The sequence below is a fragment of the Hylobates moloch genome, unplaced genomic scaffold, assembly GCF_009828535.3.
Source record: "Hylobates moloch isolate HMO894 unplaced genomic scaffold, HMol_V3 SCAFFOLD_1, whole genome shotgun sequence".
Lineage (NCBI taxonomy): Eukaryota > Metazoa > Chordata > Mammalia > Primates > Hylobatidae > Hylobates > Hylobates moloch.
Genome location: NW_026652276.1, coordinates 67,280,838 through 67,300,585, shown reverse-complemented (window position 1 = coordinate 67,300,585; position 19,748 = coordinate 67,280,838). Strand labels below are relative to the sequence as shown.

The 19,748-nt window shown below is 37.8% G+C and overlaps 1 protein-coding gene across 2 annotated transcripts in view; it reads right to left on the bottom strand.

Annotated features, from left to right (window-relative positions):
- Window positions 1-19,748, bottom strand: part of ATF2 (activating transcription factor 2) — a 95,152-nt gene that overhangs the window by 70,857 nt on the left and 4,547 nt on the right. For both annotated transcript variants that reach the window (XR_009214183.1, XM_032755323.2), the window contains exon 2: window positions 7,219-7,318. The gene's annotated coding sequence lies outside the window, so the exon portion shown is untranslated. The remainder of the gene's footprint in view (window positions 1-7,218; window positions 7,319-19,748) is intronic.

Below are 19,748 nucleotides of genomic sequence, written 5' to 3'. Positions count from 1 at the left end.
ATGATCATGGTTCACTACAGGCTCCACTTCTCAGGCTGGAGCAATCCTCCCACTTCAGCCTTGCAAATAGCTGGAACCACAGGTGTACACCACCATCTCCAGCTAATTTTTACAGTTTTTGTAGAGACAGGATCTCCCTATGTTTCCCAGGCTGATCTCGAACTCCTAGGCTCAAGCCATCCTCCTGCCTCAGCCTCTCAAAGTGCTAGGATTACAGGCATGAGGCACTGCACCTCTTTGCCCATTTTTAAAAAATAAAATGTAAGTTAAAATTCTCTCACTTGAATATAGAATATAGGCTTTTTCTTATGACATGGATTTCTGATCGGGCACCTCGTTGTTAGGTTCCTAATATAGTCCTAACTATTCATTTTGCAAATGAGACTGAGGTCTGAAAGGGTAAAATGATTTATTCAAGGTCAAAAATGGGACAAAAATATTTCTCCTGCTATTTTACAACTAACAACTATACAGAAATTTTATGTAAACCAGTTTTAATAGTACAGAGAGGCTTTTAGAATTTCTAGAGTTATTAGGCTCATTATCAAATGGAATCATGTATTATAAAATGCCAATAAGAAAAGAGAATAATAAAGAAAAACATTTTAAGAAAAGATGAACAGAAGAAAATGTGAGAAATTAACTGGCAAAATGCATCTTCCAGCTTAAAATTCACATAAAAGTTAAGCCACCAGAGAAAACAAATACAGAGTGTCTGCACAGGAGGTAGCTCAGACAGGCTACCTGAGGGCAGCCCACTGCAGCGTCTGAGTCTAAGCAGAGTGAGAAAGATGTCCACTGGGAGATAGATGAGTTGAGGGTTGGGCTGGGAAGGAGGTGGTCAGCCCTGCATTTAATGTTGGAGTCTCGGATGGATAAGAAAAGAAGGGAAGGCAGCCTGATGTGAGCTGTCAATGCCCAAGTGGGCTAAGGAGGCATCCACATGACGTAAAGGATAGGAGTGGCACTAGTCCAGCATAGGGTGTCAGGACCCAAACAGGAAGACATCTACTTGATGGAGAGGAAAGGAGAGTGCCTGATGGCACCAGGCAATTCATTATGTAAATACGTGGATATTGATCAAATAAGTAAATATATCAAGGATGTGCTAGGTAAGAGTGAATTCATACTACAGTTGAAGGGAATTATAAATATAGAATGAACCTTGGTATTAGATGACATTTGAAGATACTGGTGGTAATTTATGGCTCTCAACATAAAGATACAGAAATATAGATGTCAATTTGTATATGCATGCATATGTGGTCATGTATGTCCCTAGCTGTGTCCACTGACAGGGCCTGGAACACTGAAACCCCAATAAGCACACTTAGCATCCAGACTCTGGTGTGTGATATAGGTTGAACAGATGTCCCCGCCAAATCTCACGTTGAATTGTAATCTTCAATGTTGGAGGCAGGGCCTGGTGAGAGGTGTTGGGGCAGATCCCTCATGGCTCAGTGCTGTCCTCTCAATAGTGAATGAATACTCAGGAGATCTGATTTTTTTAAATTGTGTGCCCCCTGCAACTCTCTTCCTGCTCCTGCTCTCACCATGTTATGTGCCTGCTCCTGCTTTGCCTTCTGCCATGAGTAAATGCTCCCTGAGGCTTCCCGAGAAGCTGAGCAGATGCCAGTGCCATGCTTGTACAGCCTGTGGAACCGGGAGCCAATTAAACCTCTTTTTTTAATAAATTACCCAGTCTCAGGTATTTCTTTATAGCAATGCAAGAATGGCCTAATACAGTGTGTAAATACCATTCTCCACCAAAAGGGACCTCAGCTCCTTGAAGAATTGGCTGATTCTAATTCAGCAGTACAGGATGGGTCTTGCAGTGGAAATAAAGAAGTAAGTCCTTCCTTACTTTCTGGCACAAGATATTCAAGACCCATCCTGTACTGCTGCCAGATTTGGCTGGAAAGTAAGAAAGGACTTAAATCTGGGATAATTCGATGATCAAAATAAATAATGATAGTAATGGATCACATCGTGAATAAAGAGGGTTCTATGAACCCATACTGATATAAAGGAATAAACTGAATGTTTGATAAGAAACAGGATATTTATATCATCTCAAAGTATTATATCTCCCTATACAGCTTAATTACTAAGGGCAAAAGTAATTTACAGCACAAAAGCCTGGCAAACATCATCTTAATTAAGTGACGTGACTTAACCTCACTAGAAATAAGGAAAATAAAATCATATGCCACTGATAGAATGTAATAAGAATGTAACAGCATCACTTCTATAATAGTCATGCCAAAGATAAAGAACCTGCATCTAATAATGAAGAGTATTATATAACCCCAAATTGAGGTAAACTCTATAAATTCACTGGCATAATAATCTCCAAAAGCACCAAAATCATTATAGTCAAGGAAACATTAAGGAACTGTTTCCGATTTTAAAAGACCAATGCGACATAACAAATAATTGCAACCTGAGATTCTAGACGGAATCCCTTTCCTATAAAGTACATTATCAGAACAACTGAAAAAACTTAAATGTAACCTGCAGATTAGATAGTAGCAATATATCAATGTTAACTTCCTGACTTTCATGGACATATTGTGATTTTGTAAGAGAATGTCTTATTGTAGAACCCTTAAAGAGTTTTGAAGTAAAAAATAAAGGAAAAACTTATAGAAGGAGTTTAAGTTGTATGTAAATAATATGCACTGTAATAATTCATTATACAGCAGTCCTCCACTTATCTGCAGCTTCACTTTCCATGGTTTCAGTTACTCACAGTCAACAGCTGCCCAAAAATATTAAATGGAAAACTCCAGAAACAAACAGTTCATAGGTTTTAAACTGTGTACTGTTTTAAATAGAGTGATGAAATCACATCTTCTTGCTCCATCCCACACGAGATGTGAATTGTCACTTTGTCAAGCACATCCAGGCCATATATGCTACCTGCTCATTATTACATAGGAAAAAAAATAGCATGTATAGGGCTCAGTACTATCTACAGTCTCAGGCATCCACTGGGGCTCTTGAAACTTATCCTCCACAGATAAGGGGGGAGTACTGTATAACCATTATATAATTAGCATAGATGTAGTTTGTAGCAGTAGTCATGAAAAAAAACACTACAAGATATATTTATTCTCTAAGAACTATGCTTGCTTTTTGTTTATAATTTTCATGCTATGGTATATACCAAATAGAAAAACTACATTCTGCACTGCAAGGCTAAGAGCAAATAAAATTATACTACAGTAGAATAATTCACAAATCTGAAGACTCAAAGGGTGATATTATATAATCATTTATTCTGTTAGCTCCTTGTTCCCTTTTTAAAATATGACATGTAGGTTAAGTCTGTTGAGGAAAAGGAAGATGCTTTAGGCTGTAGTATCAATATTCCCATGTCATTTTTAATTCTATCACTGAAGTGATTCACACGATAAAATATTTTATTTTCCTACATCCCTATCAAAAACAAATGAGGAAAGCAATTCCATAGAAAATAGTGCTGTTAAATCAGTCTACAAAAATGGGAGGGAGCAAACACATTTCTGGTGACTAACGTTAGAAATATCCGGATTCTAAAATATGAATTTGATCTTCTATTTAGCTGGTTACAGAACTATAAATGTTGCAAACTCTTAACCTTTAAGCATGTACTCAAATTTCTAAACAAGTTTCTAAAATACAGGTAATATTAAATGTTATAGATAATACATAGCACTCTGAGCATTTCCAATACAAATAATTTACTTTATAAAATTTATTTGGAAAACATTTATTTCACTGCCTATTTTGTATCTAATACCATATTAAGAATAAAAGTTGCTTGATGTTACCATGGTTTTTATGAAAATACATAAACTTTTTTTAAAAAGAAAAAGACACAGTCCCTGCCCTTAAAATCAGACTAGTAAGGAAGAGAAAAAGTGAAAATAGTAATTCAGTGATACATATAATAATAAAGACATGCTATGGGAACATAAATCCAAAGCATTCATATCCCCCTTTTAGAGAGCTTGATCTGCCAACAGTGCAGAAAAGGGCAATCCTATATATCCATGATCCTGACACACCTGCCTCAGGTAAACTAGGGGAGATACTGACCAAGTTAAGCCAATCAGACTACCTCTTCAGGAAATCTGTAGAAAGAAAAAATCAGTCACACAGAGGTGAGCATCAGAGATTCAAAATCGTATTTTAGGACCAGTAGACATTTTCTGTCATGTTCTTACTGATTAAAAAAAAAAAAAAAAAAAAACTAATAAAAGCCAGAATGGAGTAGGCACAGAAATACAGAGGTGAGAAATCATGAAGGAAAATAGTTTTCTGTGATGCCCAACTATGTTTTGTGACTGGATCTGAGAGTCTCCAGTACCATTAGTATGAGTCCCACCCCCTCTTTTTACTTGAATTTATCTGATTGAGTTTCTATTCCCTAAATACCTAGCCAATCCTGGAGAGGGCCCTGAAATGCTACTAAAGGAAGTAATGCCTGAGTTGAGTTTTCTCAAAGCAAGAGGCATCAGCCATTCTGGGATATTTCATAAAGAGGAGACAGCATGTTGAGGCACAATAAAGCACAGTCCACTGAGGAGGCTCTGAGAACCTCTGATAGCTGAAGTGTGGGACTGTAAACCAAAAATAAAATTCTAAGCCCCCCAACCAACAGACCCTTCCCTTGGCCCAGGGCATTCCAAAGTTAACCCGAAAAACTAGTTAAGGCCATGATGGGAAGTGGAGGTCCCACATGCCTCATTATACCCTCCTCCCTTTGAAATTCAGGCACAGCTGACCAACATTAATGTCAACACAGAGACCTTAAGATTGATAGAACAGACTCTTTAAGTCTGATAAGAAACATTTACAATCTATTCTCTTGCATGATAAAACCTTATTCTCTACAACCTCTTATCTTAACCCAGACATTCCTTTCTATTGATTCCAGGTCTTCAGCTAGTAACTCTTTCAACCAACTGCCAGTCAGAAAATCTTTGAATCCTATGAACTGGAGCACAGCACCCCACCCCCCAAACTTCCACTTGTCCCACCTTTCTGGACCCAATCATTGCACATTTTAAATGTATTGACTGATGTCTTATGTCTCCCTAAAATGTATAAAACCAAGCTGTAGCCCAACCATCTTGGGCACATGTTCTCAGGGTCTCCTAGGCTGTGTCATTAGCCACTGGCCACTCATATTTGGCTCCAAATAAATCTCTTCAAATATTTTATAGAGTTTCACTCTTCTCATCAACAGGATAGAAGATTAAGAAGGTAAGACCAGAGAGATATCCAAATCTTGAAAGGCCTTTAATAACATGGTAAAATGTTTGGATTCCACCGTTACCTGCCCTTCCACCATTCTTCCTTCCCTTCCCACTGCCCCAAGGTTATATAAGCTAGGGCCCTGGGTCAAAGTGCTGAGTTTTTCACACTTTAAAATTGTTAAAGGTGGGGGTGGAGATACAAAGAAGACTATGCAACAGAGATCATATGTGGTTCCCACAAGGCCTAAAATATGTATGATCAGTCTCCCAGTCTCCCACTCCCCCATTAAAGAAAAAGTTTGTCTAACTCTGTTGTAAGAAATTGAAACATTTTAAGTAGGTGAACTAAATCAAGAGGAGGATTTTTGCAAGATCACTAATAAAAGTGTAGAGGATGGATTAAAGAGGGCAGTACACTATGCATAAGAAAACTGGCAAAAAATAACAAAAATAAGAGGTAAATCTAAACAACAACAAAAACAGAAAGAAAACTGGCACAAGCTACTGCTAAGTTCAAGGGAGAATAATGATCTGAACTAAAGCAGTACTATCAAAATCAGAGTCATGGATCAGTTATGAAAAAAAATAGCTCACAGGATAGTCTCAAATGCTTAACATTGTTTCTAGACCCTCGCATGGACTGACCACTCCCTCCTAACCAGTCTTAGGCTTCCCCTTAATCTCCGGCTCTAGCTATGCAGGCTTTTAATCAATTCCCTCCCTTATATCATCCATTTGCCATTCATCCATCCCTTTCTTAGTCAACATCACTAACTTCCGAGCATCTTCCATCTATTACTCCCCTACCCTCAAATTTGGATCTCTCATTTACCCCATCATTCAGTCAATAAACATTATTGAGCACATGCAATAGGGTAGGAATGTGCTAGACTTCAGGGTACGATGACACAGACACAGTTCCTGACCTCATGGAGCTTATATTTTATGATGACTGCTTCTAGTAAACTTGATCATTTAAGTTAGTCAAGCAGCTTAAAATTATTTAATGCAGGTATCAGAGAGTAAGAAAAAATTATCAAGTGTTATCACCCATTCTGCTTTATACTTGCTTTAAAATTTTTTGCTTTTCAAATATATAAATGTATTGACAGATTTAAATTATTCTCCGAATTTTTGTCAAAATTAGAATAACTATACTTTTACGCATAGTTTCTCTTTTGATGTGAACCTCCAGATCCAGGTGTGACAAAAAAGCCAATCTGCTTGTGTATTTTGATATATCTAACAAAGTCTATCACTATGTTTTGAAAAATTTTGTACGCCAGACTACATTTATTAAATTGGTATTTTCCTTCCATATTTAGAAGCTACATCCCCAAACTGCAAATGGCTTGAGATTAAAAAAAAAAAAAAATTTACTTTATACTCTAATATCACCATTCTGTGGCTGGCACATAGTAGATATTCAATAAAGATATGTATGAGGGACTGTATAACTTCCAATTAATGTTTCTGATCAGCATGAGACAACTGCGGTAATAAACTTAGTTGGTATCATTCAATTAGAAAGCAAATAAATTTGACATTTTCATTAGCTTGTACAGCCTTAGAGTGGGTAAACTTTTTGCCCAAAATATTTTCGAAAGATAGAAAATACCTCAGATTAATTTCTATTATTATTCTTACAAGAACTGAAACCTTTATATCGGAACCCTTTGCTAAAGAGGGGTCCCTAGTCAGATAAATTTAGGAAACTCTATGTTAAACAAAATTAAATATTTAACCTAAGTCTTCATTGTGCTTTTATATGCTGACATTCATTCTATCTCCAAAAGACATTTCGAAATTTGCTGAATCTCAGAATCCTTTTTTCACTAAACACTATCAATATGGTAGGACATTAGCATTCTGAAGACAACTGTCTGGAAACATCTACTAAATTCGGTAATATCTGAAAGGTAATCACAAAATGAAAAGAATACTTTTATGTTAAAAGCTTAAAATCTCTTACCTTTCTAGCTGGTGGGCCATGAGCTTTATTTACTCTGCTTCCAGGAATATCTTAGCTCTTACCAAGTAAGCAGTCCTTTCTCAAGTCTCCATCTAGTATCCTTAGGGAAAAAGAGAGGCAGAAAAGAGTGAACTTATTACCATGTGGGATCTAAATTAATAGCCTCTTGTATTTCAATTGCATAGAATTTTTAAAAACATTTTCTTAATATTTCAAAAATGTACATAAATTTTGCCTCCCATTACATGTTTTTCGATATAAAACTTAAGGTTCTCCCTCCAAATTCTCGATGCTCCGGGAAGATGTTTATCCTGTAGCCTCCTGTAACTCCTGGCATATTACCACCTATTAGAGGTATTAACAATTTCAAGGATGGAAGTTGGGCAATGAAACCTTGGTGAAAGTAGAAAAATGACAGAGGTGGAGTCATACATAACAGGTGAAATGTCAATGCTGAATTTGAGCATCAAAATTTTTAAAGTGGAGATTAACAGTTTTTATGTCAATGCTGCACAATAAAACCCATGGGACCCAGTCTATGTGCTTATTTGGAAAAAGCTTGACTTTTAAAGATATATGTATCAGTTAGGATTAGGTTCAGCTGTTAATGATAGAAAACTCAAAATAACAATGGAATGACAGAACACTCAAAATAACAATGGCTTAAATGATTCAGAAGTTTACTTCTTTCACAAAAAACATAGGCAATCCAGAACCATGATTGTCTGGAACCAAGGGTCCTTATATTTTGTTGGTCTGCCATCCTCAACATGTGGCTTCTCCCTCATGGTTTTAAAAATAACTGTTCAAGTAAGTTCTAGCCATCACATCGGCTGATCAGACAGCAAGACGAGAAAAAGGAGATAAGCAATAGCCTCCCTTTAAGGAAATTTTTCAGAAATCTCACAGGAAACTTTTATTTACATTTCATGGTTTAGAACTTAGTCATATGACCATAGCTATCGGGGGGCTAGGAAATATGTCCTTTATTTCACCATATGCTTAGGAATTGGAGCATCTACCAATAAGAAAAAAGAATAGAAGGAATATTGGCAGACAATTAGTTGTTTCTGTCCTCATACTTATTTCATTCTAAAATGTAAGATGTCCGGATACCTCATGGAGATGGCTTGGCAGTCTACTAAAGAGAGTTTTCGAAAGCAGAAGGTCCTGTCAGGAGCCAAGACTAAAATTCATAAGGACTTCTTTAATATGTAAGGCTAATCTATAGGTGACAAAAGAAGAAAGGAAAAATATGAAGACCAGAATGACAACATAAGAGCAAAGAAACCACCTAAATTGTTGTAGTTTGGAAAGGTAAACTCACATACTCAGTCTACAAAACTCAGAAATGACTGCTCAGAATCATTATGTAAATAATGGCGTGGTCAAGGTGAGAATGAGTAAGAACCTGGCAGAAAGCTCAGTTACCAACTGCATTAAGAAAAGGCACAATATTCAAAGAGAAAGACACTTTTCTCTACGTTATCTCAGTGCTGAGCTTCCATTACCAGGTCATATAGGTATTGGGAGATGTCCCTATTGTGCAGAATGTTGGAAAAAAGGGTTGCACTTAACTTTGAATTTCCCGACATTTTCAAGATTGCTTGAAACATGTTTAAATGTTTAATATGTTTAAAACACTGTTGTATCAGAAACTAGAAACTCATTTCAAAGCTGGCAACAAAATTATGTTTTATATACAGGCTGTTCCTTAACGGAAAAAGGACCCAAATAGTATATTCAGCCATACAAATGTAAAATAGGGACTACAAAAATGGAGCAGCAATTCAAAGGACAAATGTCTCTGTGGGATAATGTAAAGGACCACATCTTCTTGGTAGAGATAAATTTCTGCAAATTGTTTCTTTCAGAGAAATGTTTATTTTTAAAGTATGGCTTCAGGTTTTCCTATTTGTATAGAGATATTTGGGTTCTTATTTCAGCAGTTACTCACAAAAGATCAGGTACAAAAGTAATTGCGGTTTTTGCCATTAAATAAAATACCCTCAAAAACTGGAAGACAAACTGGCATTGTCATTTCAAGCAAAAGGAAATAAGATAGCCAGTTGTAACTGGCCTGTATAGCTTATGTCTTAACACATGCAACGTTAAGATAATCACCCAGACTTTGAACAACATTAAAAAAAATCCTTTTTTTGTAACTTGAAAGGCACAGATGTAAGGAGCCTCTGCTTTGCCCCCACTATCTGACTTACTGTAGACGTATTTCTTATATAATCATGCATCACTTAACAACACGGATACATTCTGAGAAATGTGAAGTTAGGCCAAAACACCATTGTGCAAACTTCAGACTGTACTCACACAAACCTTGATGATACAGCCTATTGCTCCTAGGCTACAAACCTGTACAGGATGTTACTGTACTGAATACTGTTACCATTTGTAACAAAATGGTATTTGTGTATCTAAACACAGAAAGAGTACAGTAAAAATACAGTATAAAAGATTTTAGGCCGGGCGCTGTGGCTCACACCCTCACACCCGTAATCCCAACACTTTAGGAGGCCTAGGAGGGTGGATCATAAGGTCAGGAGTTCGAGACCAGCCTGGCCAATATGGTGAAACCCCCTTTTCTACTAAAAATACAAAAAATTAGCCGGGCATGGTAGCGGACGCCTGTAGTCCCAGCTACTCGGGAGACTGAGGCAGAGGAGAATCGCTTGAACCCAGGAGGCAGAGGTTGCAGTGAGTTGAGATCACACCATTGCACTCCAGCCTGGGCGACAGAGCAAGACTCTGTCTCAAAAAGAAAAAAACAAAAAACAAAACAAAAAAAAACACCACCACAAACACAGTGTACAGCTATACAAAAATATTTTCATCCTTATTCTAATAAGCTTTTTTCTATCTTAAAAATTTTTAGGCCGGGCATGGTGGCTCACGCCTGTAATCCCAGCACTTTGGGAAGTCGAGGTAGGCGGATCACCTGAGGTCAGGAGTTGAAGACCGGCCTGACCAACATGGACCTCATCTCTACTAAAAATACAAAATTAGCCGGCATGGTGGTGCATATCTGTAATCCCAGCTACTCAGGAGGCTGAGGCAGGAGAATCGCTTGAACCTGGGAGGTGGCGGTTGCAGTGAGCCGAACCTGCACCACTGCACTCCAGCCTAGGCAACAAGAGCGAAACTCCATCTCAAAAAGAAAAAAAAAAAAAAAAAATATATATATATATATATATATATATTTTACTTTAAAATTATTTTATTAAGAACTAACACACAGATACACACATTAGCCTAGGCCTACACAGGATGAGGATCATCAGTGTCACTGTCTTCCACTTCCACATCTTGTCCCACTAGAAGGTCTTCAGGGGCAATAACATGGAGCCCTGATCACCTATGATTAACAATGCCTTCTTGAGGAATACCTCCTGAAGGACCTGCCTGAGGCTGTTTTAAAATAAACTTTTTTTTTAAAAAAAAGTAAAAGTACACTCCAAAATAATGATTAAAAAGTATATTTAAATACATAAACCAGTAACATCATTGTTTATCAAATATTATATACTGTACGTAATTGTGCTATCTTTTCCTTGTCTTAATGAAAGACAAATGCTATACTTTTATACAACTGGTAGCACAGTAGGTTTGTTTACACCAACATCACTACAAATGTGAGTAATGTGTTATACTATATCATGATGGCTACCACATCTTATATGTGGTCTGCTGACTCAAAATGTTGTTATGCAGCAAATGGCTATATTTGGATATCACTAACCTGTGGGTAGAATCTCTGCTGAAATGTGCAAACACTGCTAATGGCAAATTTCCTGGTAAGAGCCAAATACTGTGACAAGAAACAGGGCCCAAAAGGTAGGCATTAGTATGAGAAAGGAATTAATCCTCTGTTGGGCATGGACTCAAAAGTGCGTAACAGATGCAAGGGCAATCCTGGGTGGTGGAGAGAAGTTAGCTTCTGTCCCTGTGGGAGGACAGGAGGTAGGCAGGAGGGGGACAGTCTTTCAAGGAGGCAGTATGGGATACAAAGTGGGGTATGTATTACTAAAGGTACACACTAAGGCTTTCCAAGGGATACTTGAGCATGACAAGTTTTAAGAAAATCAACTTCTATATCTTCATCTTCCCTTTGTTTGCTTTCCCAAAGATGATCTGCCTACCTTCCCAGAGTCCTCATTCTCCCACTTTTCACAAGAAATCCATACCTATCCCCATCCCAAATCTTATTAGAATGAGTTGCCCTAGGTTGTAGAAGCTTCCATGGAACAAAACAAATGGATAATTTAAAATAAGAGTGCCTTAAAACCTCCACTATCAAGGCACCATTAACCCTCAAGCTTCTGGCTTTCCCTGTCTTACAAATATTTCTATTAAAGGCAAAGCATGGCTTTAAGAATTGGTGTTCTGCCTTGTGTTTAGGAATTCAGATACACTTTACTGTACAGTGTGATGACAGAAAGAATAACAATTTTCATTTAATGATTACCTCTTCCATTGTGGAAATACCATACAAAAATGCATTGTCCAGAGAGGGAGTTCCACAAGAATGAAGAAATCAGTAAAAAATTTTGAAAAATTAAATGTATATTTGCTTCAAACAAGTATGATAGAGTCATTAATAAAGTATTTTAAAACATTAAAATACATTGAATTCAAATAAAATTATGCTGGAGAAGTCGAAAGAAAATAAACAGTTTAATAAGAAAAAGGGACACTGAAAACTTCCAACTGTGAAATGAGTTAATTCAAGCTTGTTTTTTAAAACCAATGACAGCATCAAATCACTATGATATTTAGGTACTTATAAAAGTGGCGTATCTGGAAAAAACAGAAATTATATTTTTTTCAACAATTTCAATCTATGATGAAAAATTGTAGGAATCAACTTTAAAATGTGCAAGGGTACAGAATTTATCAAGTTTCTTTTCAGGAGTATATGAATGTATTAGGCAGAATGGCCCTCCAAAGATGTCCACACCCTAATCCCTGGAACCTGTTAACAGGTTACCTTCCACCACAAAAGGAACACTGCAGATGTAAAAAGACTACACAGATCTTTGCTGGGCGTGGTGGCTCATGCCTGTAATCCCAGCACTTTGGGAAGCCAAGGCAGGCGGATCATCTGAGGTCAGGAGTTTGAGATCAGCCTGGCCAACATGGTGAAACCCCGTCTCTACTAAAAATACAAAAATTAGCCAGGCGTGGTGGCGGGCACCTGTAATCCCAGCTACTTGGGAGGCTGAGGCAGGAAAATCGCTTTAACCTGGGAGGCGGAGGTTGCAGTGAGCCAAGATTGCACCATTACACTCCAGCCTGGGTGACAGAGCAAGACTGTCTCAAAAAAACAAAAAACAAAAAAAAAGGACTACAGATCCAAAAATAAGATAGATTCCTGGTTATCCAGGAATCTAATCAAGAGACCTCAAGAGCAGAGAACTTTCTCCATCTGGAGTCAGAGATTCAGCCAGAAAAAGAAGTCAGACAGGTTAGAAGCATGAGAGGGATTTGACCAGCCATTACTGGTGGGGGCCACATGGAAAGCACTTCATTCAGCTCCTGGGAGAAACGACCAGCCCTTGGCTCATAGCCAGTAAGGAAAGAGGGACAAAAAGGAAAGACCTATGGAATTCAGCAAACTACCCGAATTAACTTGGAAGTGGATTCTTCCCTAGAGACTCCAGAAAGGAATGCAGCTCTGCCAATGCACTGATCTTGGCTTTGTAATGCCCTAAGCTGAGACTCGGTTGGGCCCGCCTGGACTTCTGGCCTACAAAAACTGTGAGACAATAAATCTTTATTGTTTTAAGATGTTAAGTATGTGGTAATGTATGAGTCAGGAATAGAAAATTAATACAGTAAGAAGAGTTGTAAGGTACCAGGAAGATGGACTTGTGCCCCACGACTTCAACAGCAGCACCACCTTATAGACACAGGGTATTTTTTTTCTATTTTTGTAACATTTTATATAACTCATAAAACAGCGTTTGTATAAAAATTCACACAGTTTCTAAAGGGCATACAATTTCCAGCAATGTCCTGGGTTTTCGTTAAATTCAGTTTTCTAAAGATGCGCTCAAATCAATGGCAAAATGCAGACATTATGCGATATTTCATTGTCTTTGGTAAAACTATTCTCATTATTTTGTCTCCTCACAGTATTAACTCTGATATCCACTTTGTGCAGAATCTGCTATTACTAGGATGTCAGAAAAACAATAAGGCTGGATCTACAAGAGGCAAGTATTTCCAAACAGCAGTAATAGGCCCTTGGCCCCCATCCCCACTTCATGTATCTATGCAGTCTATCTACACAGCCAGGCAGGGTGAGAGCTCACAACGACCAATCAAGAGTCTTGAGATCCCCTCTCGATTGGGCAAGAAGCAAACGTCTGGGAGGAACATTGGAAACTGAGGCCATCTCTACAGGAACCCAAGTGGCCATGCTGTGGTGCGGTCAAGCCAGCAACTCTTACCAATTAAACAGCCAATATGTTCACCACTAAGTAGATCCTATTGATTGGTTGATGATTGCTGCTGATGTGGCCCCTTCCCACAAATATAAAAAAAAAAGGGAAGATTTGGGGCCAACACTTAAGGGGGAGGGGCACGCTAGCACGATACTAGACATGACTTTATTCCCTGTCAAACATCTGTTATCATAGGCTGGGCACGGTGGCTCACGCCTGTAATCCCAGCACTTTGGGAGGCCAAGGTGGGTGGATCACGAGATCAAGAGTTTAAGACCAGCCTGGCCAAGATGGTGAAACCCCTTCTCTACTAAAAATACAAAAATTAGCTGAATGTGGTGGCAGGCACCTGTAATCCCAGCTACTCAGAAGGCTGAGGGAGAGAACTGCTTGAACCTGGGAGGCAGAGGTTGCAGTGAGCCGAGATCGCACGACTGCACTCCAGGCTGGGTGACAGGGTGAGACTCCGTCTCAAAAAAAAAAAAACACCAACATTTGTCATCATGTAGGCACAGCCAAGGTGAACTGAAGCAGGATACAAACACAGCACATTCATGACTATCTTCATACATTCTTGAGATGATCCTAGAGATCACCTTGGGAATAGCAATGTGGTCATAACAACAAACCTAAATCAAGGAGTTTGAAAACCTGCAGCCACGACCTAGTAGGACTTTATTTGCCTCTCAAGACTAAAGTATTTTGAATTCAGGATTTTTTTTTTTTTTTTGAGACAGGGTCTTGCTCTGTAAGTGCAGTGGCCCAACCATGGCTCACTGCAACCTTGATCTCCTGGGCTCAAGTGATCCTCCCACCTCAACCTCCTGAGTAGGCGGAACCACAGGTACACATGCCACCACGCCCAGCTAAATTTTTTTTGGAGTGACCAGGTCTCACGACGTTGCCCAGGCTGGTCTTGAATTCCTTGAGCTCAAACTCTTATTTCAAATTATCCATGGATAATTTTAAAATGGATAACTTAAAATGGGTATTTTAAATGGATAATTTAAAATAAGAGTGCCTTAAAACTTCCTGATCCTATGGCAAGAAGCAAATGTCTGGGGGGAACACTGGAAACTGAGGTCATCTCTACAGGAACCCAAGTGGATATTTTCAACGGATAATTTAAAATCAGAGTGCCTTAAAGCCTCCATTAATCAAGGCAATGATCCTCCTGTATTAGCCTCCCAAAGTGCTGGGATTATAGGTGTGAGCCACTGCCCCTGGCCAGGAAAATTTTAAATTGTATGATTACACTATGATCCTCTACAGTAAAAAAAAATATACATTTCAAGGCTATCAAAATATATAAAAATAATATATGTAAAATACACAGTGCATGACACTAAAATAGTTATTAAGTTCATAAATTTTACTGCATTTTACTTTGACTTTAAATGTACATTTTCCTAATGCCTAATAAATACCTAATCCTACTATCTTCTTTATTTTTAAGGCCAGAAACTGAACTACATATTCAGTTTGACTTTTAGACATAAGAGTTTTGGCTGGGCATGATAGCTCAACCCTGTAATCCCAGCACTTTGGGAGGCCAAGGTAGGCAGACTGCTTGAGGTCAGGAGTTCAAGACCGGCCTGGTCTTCATGGAGAAACCCCGTTTCTACTAAAAATACAAAAAAATCAGCTGGGTGTGGTGGCGGCGCCTACGGTCCCAGCTGCTGAAAAGGCTGAGGCACGAGAACTGCTTGGGCCCGGGAGGTGGAGGGTGCAGTGAGCTGAGATCCTACCACTGTACTCCAGCCTGCGCGACAGAGCAAGACTCTGTCTCAAAAAAAGAAAAAAAGTTTTATATTAATCTTTAACCCACGATTTTAATGCTATCTGTAAGTTTATTTGATACATAATGTTTAGTTCATCAATTTAGGGAACTCAAATTCATCAGCTGAGAGAAAAACATTAAGCCCAATGTTAACAAGGAAAGCAGCAGTATTTCTTCCCCCACTCACAGCAGACATGAGAGATGTCCTTCATACAATTTCCAAGAGTATACTAAAATTTTGATGAAATTTCTCAAAGTTGATGGTACACGTAAAAAGTATCACAAACTTCTCCAGACTGTATTATGAGTATGTGAATAGTGAAATCAGTTCAATATCTCAAAAATATTCTTCAATTAAAATATCAGTAGTCCAATTTTTAAATTAAACATTTTTAAAGTGAGTCTTGATCATTCCTAGGCAATGTAAAGAAAGCAAGTAGTTTTATAGTTTAAAATTATAATAGAATAACAAATACATAAATACAAAAAATTTACAGAGTAATAATTATGAATATAAACAAGGCTAGCACAAGTTGTGCTAATAACATCACTTTAGATTTGGTAACAGAATTATGTGGTCTAAGGTCCATAGCATTATATTTGCCCAAGGTAGGTGATAAAATACCTTTCATTGCTTTTTTTTCTCTTGAGAAACTTATTTTTTGTAAAAGCAAAAAGAAAATAGAAATAGAAATTCACAGCTCTCCAAGAATTACAGTAATTCATAGTCATCACCATTATTAAAAATACATCAATAAAAATTTCTCATTATGAAGAGGGCACAAATAAAATACACTACAGGCTTGGTGTGGTGGCTCACGCCTGTAACCCCAGTGCTTTGTGAAGCTGAGATGGAAGGATTACTTGAGGCCAAGAATTCAAGACCAACCTGGGTAACATAGTGAGACTCCATCTCTATAAAAAATTAAAAAATTGGCTGGGTATAGTAGCACATGCCTGTAGTCCCAGCTACTCAGGAGGCTGAGGTGGGAGGATCGCTGAAGCCCAGGTGTTTGAGGCAGCAGTGAACTATAACTGCACCACCACACTCCAGCCTGGGTGATAGAGACCCTGTCTCTAAAAATGAAATAAAGTAAGACTATGGATTATGTACTATGCCCATTAAAACAATGATAAGCTCACCTCTTTCTTCCGTTTTCAAAGTATGTCAAAATTCAAGTAAGTAAAGTGTATTACTACAAAAAATAACCCTCGACCCAACAACTATATATCAACAATCATTAAAACCTACCTTACAAATGATAAAAGATTTCACTGATTCTCAACTTTATGGCCAAAAATTGATAGTGTAGTTATAATTGTATAATTAGCAGAGACTTCAAAACAACTTTAGAACTGTGGTATTTTAATCATAATCTCAATTCCACTATGGGGAAGGAGAAATGAAAGGTTTCCCTAGAATGTTTATAACGGGATTGGTGGAGTAGAAGAAAAGAATAGCTGGGGTGGGGAGCAGCCTGTAATCCCAGCACTTTGTGATACTGAGGTGGGAGGATCGCTTGAGCCTGGGAGTTTGAGACCAGCCTGGGACGGCAAGACTCCATCTCTACAAAAATTTAAAAACTAGCTGAGTGTGGTGGCATGCGAGTGTGGTCCCAGCTATTTGGGAGGCTGAGGTGGGAAGATCTCTCGAGCCCCAGAGGTGGAAGCCACAGTTAGACTTATTTGCATCACTGTACTCCAACCTGGATGACACAGTAAGACTTTGTCTCAAAAATACAAAGGTAATTGGATTTTATGAAAATCACAGTATCATAATTTTATCATCTTAAAATAAGGATATGCTATACTGCAGGAATTTGATACAGAAAATGTCTGAGAAGGGGTACATATGGAACAAAAAAAATGAGACATTCTCTCAAATGAATTTATGAAAATTCTAAGGTGGTATGTTCCTCCACAAATTATAAATTCTTAGGGAAAAACAACTTTGTTGCCAAAGCTACCAAGTAGATGGTTGCTGTACTGCTTTCAAGCTACAGCACAAGCATGCCTGGAGGGCTAGGCTAGATTATTTCTGAATGAACTTCAATAATAATTCCCACAACATATACTGAGTACTCATTAAGTTCTTGACACTGTATTAAGTATTGTATATATATTACATGAATGCTCACAGCAAGACTATGAGTTAAATTATTCTCCTTAAAGAGAAGGAAACTGAGGCAGAGAGGTTATATAATTTACCCAAGATAACACAGTAAGTGGTAGACCCCTGACAATCTGGCTTTTAATAACTATCCTAAAATATTGATTACATACTTACTATGTGCCAGAGACAAAACTCAGTCAATTTGGCTATCATATACTCATATACACTTTCTTTATTCCAAGTGTTTCCTACATGGAAATGAATTTGTCATTATAAATCTTAATAAATCATAATGACACATTCATAAGACAGAACTATGAAATGTATAGTTCAGAAAGTAACTCTTTTTTTTTTTTTTTTGAGACACAGTCTCGCTCTGTTGCCCAGGCTAGAGTGCACTGGTGTGATCTTGGCTCACTGCAACCTCTGCCTCCCAGGTTCGAGCGATTCTCCTGCCTCAGTCTCCCGAGCAGCTGAGATTACAGGCACCCGCCATCATGCCCAGCTAATTTTTGTATTTTTAGCAGAGACGGTGTTTTCTCACGTTGGCCAGGCTGGTCTCGAACTCCTGACCTCAGGTGATCCACCCGCCTAGGCCTCCCAAAATGCTGGGATTACAGGCGTGAGCCACCATGCCCAGCCCAGAAATTAACTCTTAAACTAGCATTAAAATATTCAGTGTACAAACCACATAAAACTGCATGAAATCTAAGAATTATTGTTATTAGGCTGTCAAAAGTTTTGGTAAACTTTAAGAGAAACAAAGACAGTAAAATGTCAGAAAATATGAAATATACAATATTTGTCACATCACATAGATCACTGGTAGATAAATAATGATATGGCCAACTAAATAATTTTAAAACTGCTAAATAATACAACTTACTCCCAGCAATAATTCCCAATTATGTAATCACACTTCATTAATCGTAACTCCAAAGTTCACAAAATTATGGCAAAGCTAACGCATTCACGCTCTGCTGACAGTGTAAACTTGCTCAAGTCTTTGGGGAGGCAAAAATCTGGCAACTGTAGAAACATTTATATCCTTTGACTAGTAATTCATTTGAGATTAGTATCCTATAGAAACAATTCGTAAAAGAAAAAGATAAATGCACAGAGATGTTCAATTCGATGTCAAAATAGGCATAAACTGAAAACTATTATTTTCCTGTCAGGTGTTTAGAACAAATTTAATACTTATTTTTCAACTATCAAGTAACAATCAAATATCATAAAGGTTATACAACATGGAAAAACACAATGCTACAAAAGTAAAATAAAACTTTTTTGATATAATTCTGTAAAAACTGCAATATATATGTACAAACTAGAAGAAAACAAAAATAATGAACACAATTATTTGTTAGTATGGCAAAACAAGTTGATATATAAAAAAATTGTTCTGACACATGTTTAATAAATAAAAGCAGGCCGGGCACAGTGGCTCACGCCTGTAATCCCAGCACTTTGGGAGGCCGAGGCAGGCGGATCACGAGGTCAGGAGATCGAGACCATCCTAGCTAACACAGTGAAACCCCGTCTCTATTAAAAATATTAAAAAATTAGCCGGGCATGGTGGTGGGTGCCTGTAGTCCCAGCTACTTGGGAGGCTGAGGCAGGAGAATGGCGTGAACCTGGGAGGCGGAGCTTGCAGTGAGCCAAGATCATGCCACTGCACTCCAGCCTGGGTGACAGAGTGAGACTCCGTCTCAAAAAATAAATAAAATAAATAAATAAATAAATAAATAAATAAATAAATAAATAAATAAATAAAAGAAAGCAAACATACTAGCCCAAACAGTAAATTTAGAAAAACCAAAGCTATAACATTGGAGCAAAGCTAAAAAATTGGAATGACAAAGGTTTCGGTTCTGCTAGCAAACTAAAGAATATTTAGGGAATATATTTATAAATTTATGGTCAATATTATAGATAAAAATACTATATATTACAAAAATAACCAAAGTCCATATGGTATTTTGCCAATTACAATTATTTCTCCCTGTCTTTCCCTACCAATCTTGTTGAGAATCTCTGTGGTAATAAGCCACTACTACTGTTGGAAGTATTTTGTATTCCTCAGGTAGAAAGGCAAAAAAGTGGCTGAGAACCACTATCTTTGTTAAGACACAGAATGCAAATATGGGTGAATAGGCGAAGCCCCCAAAACATT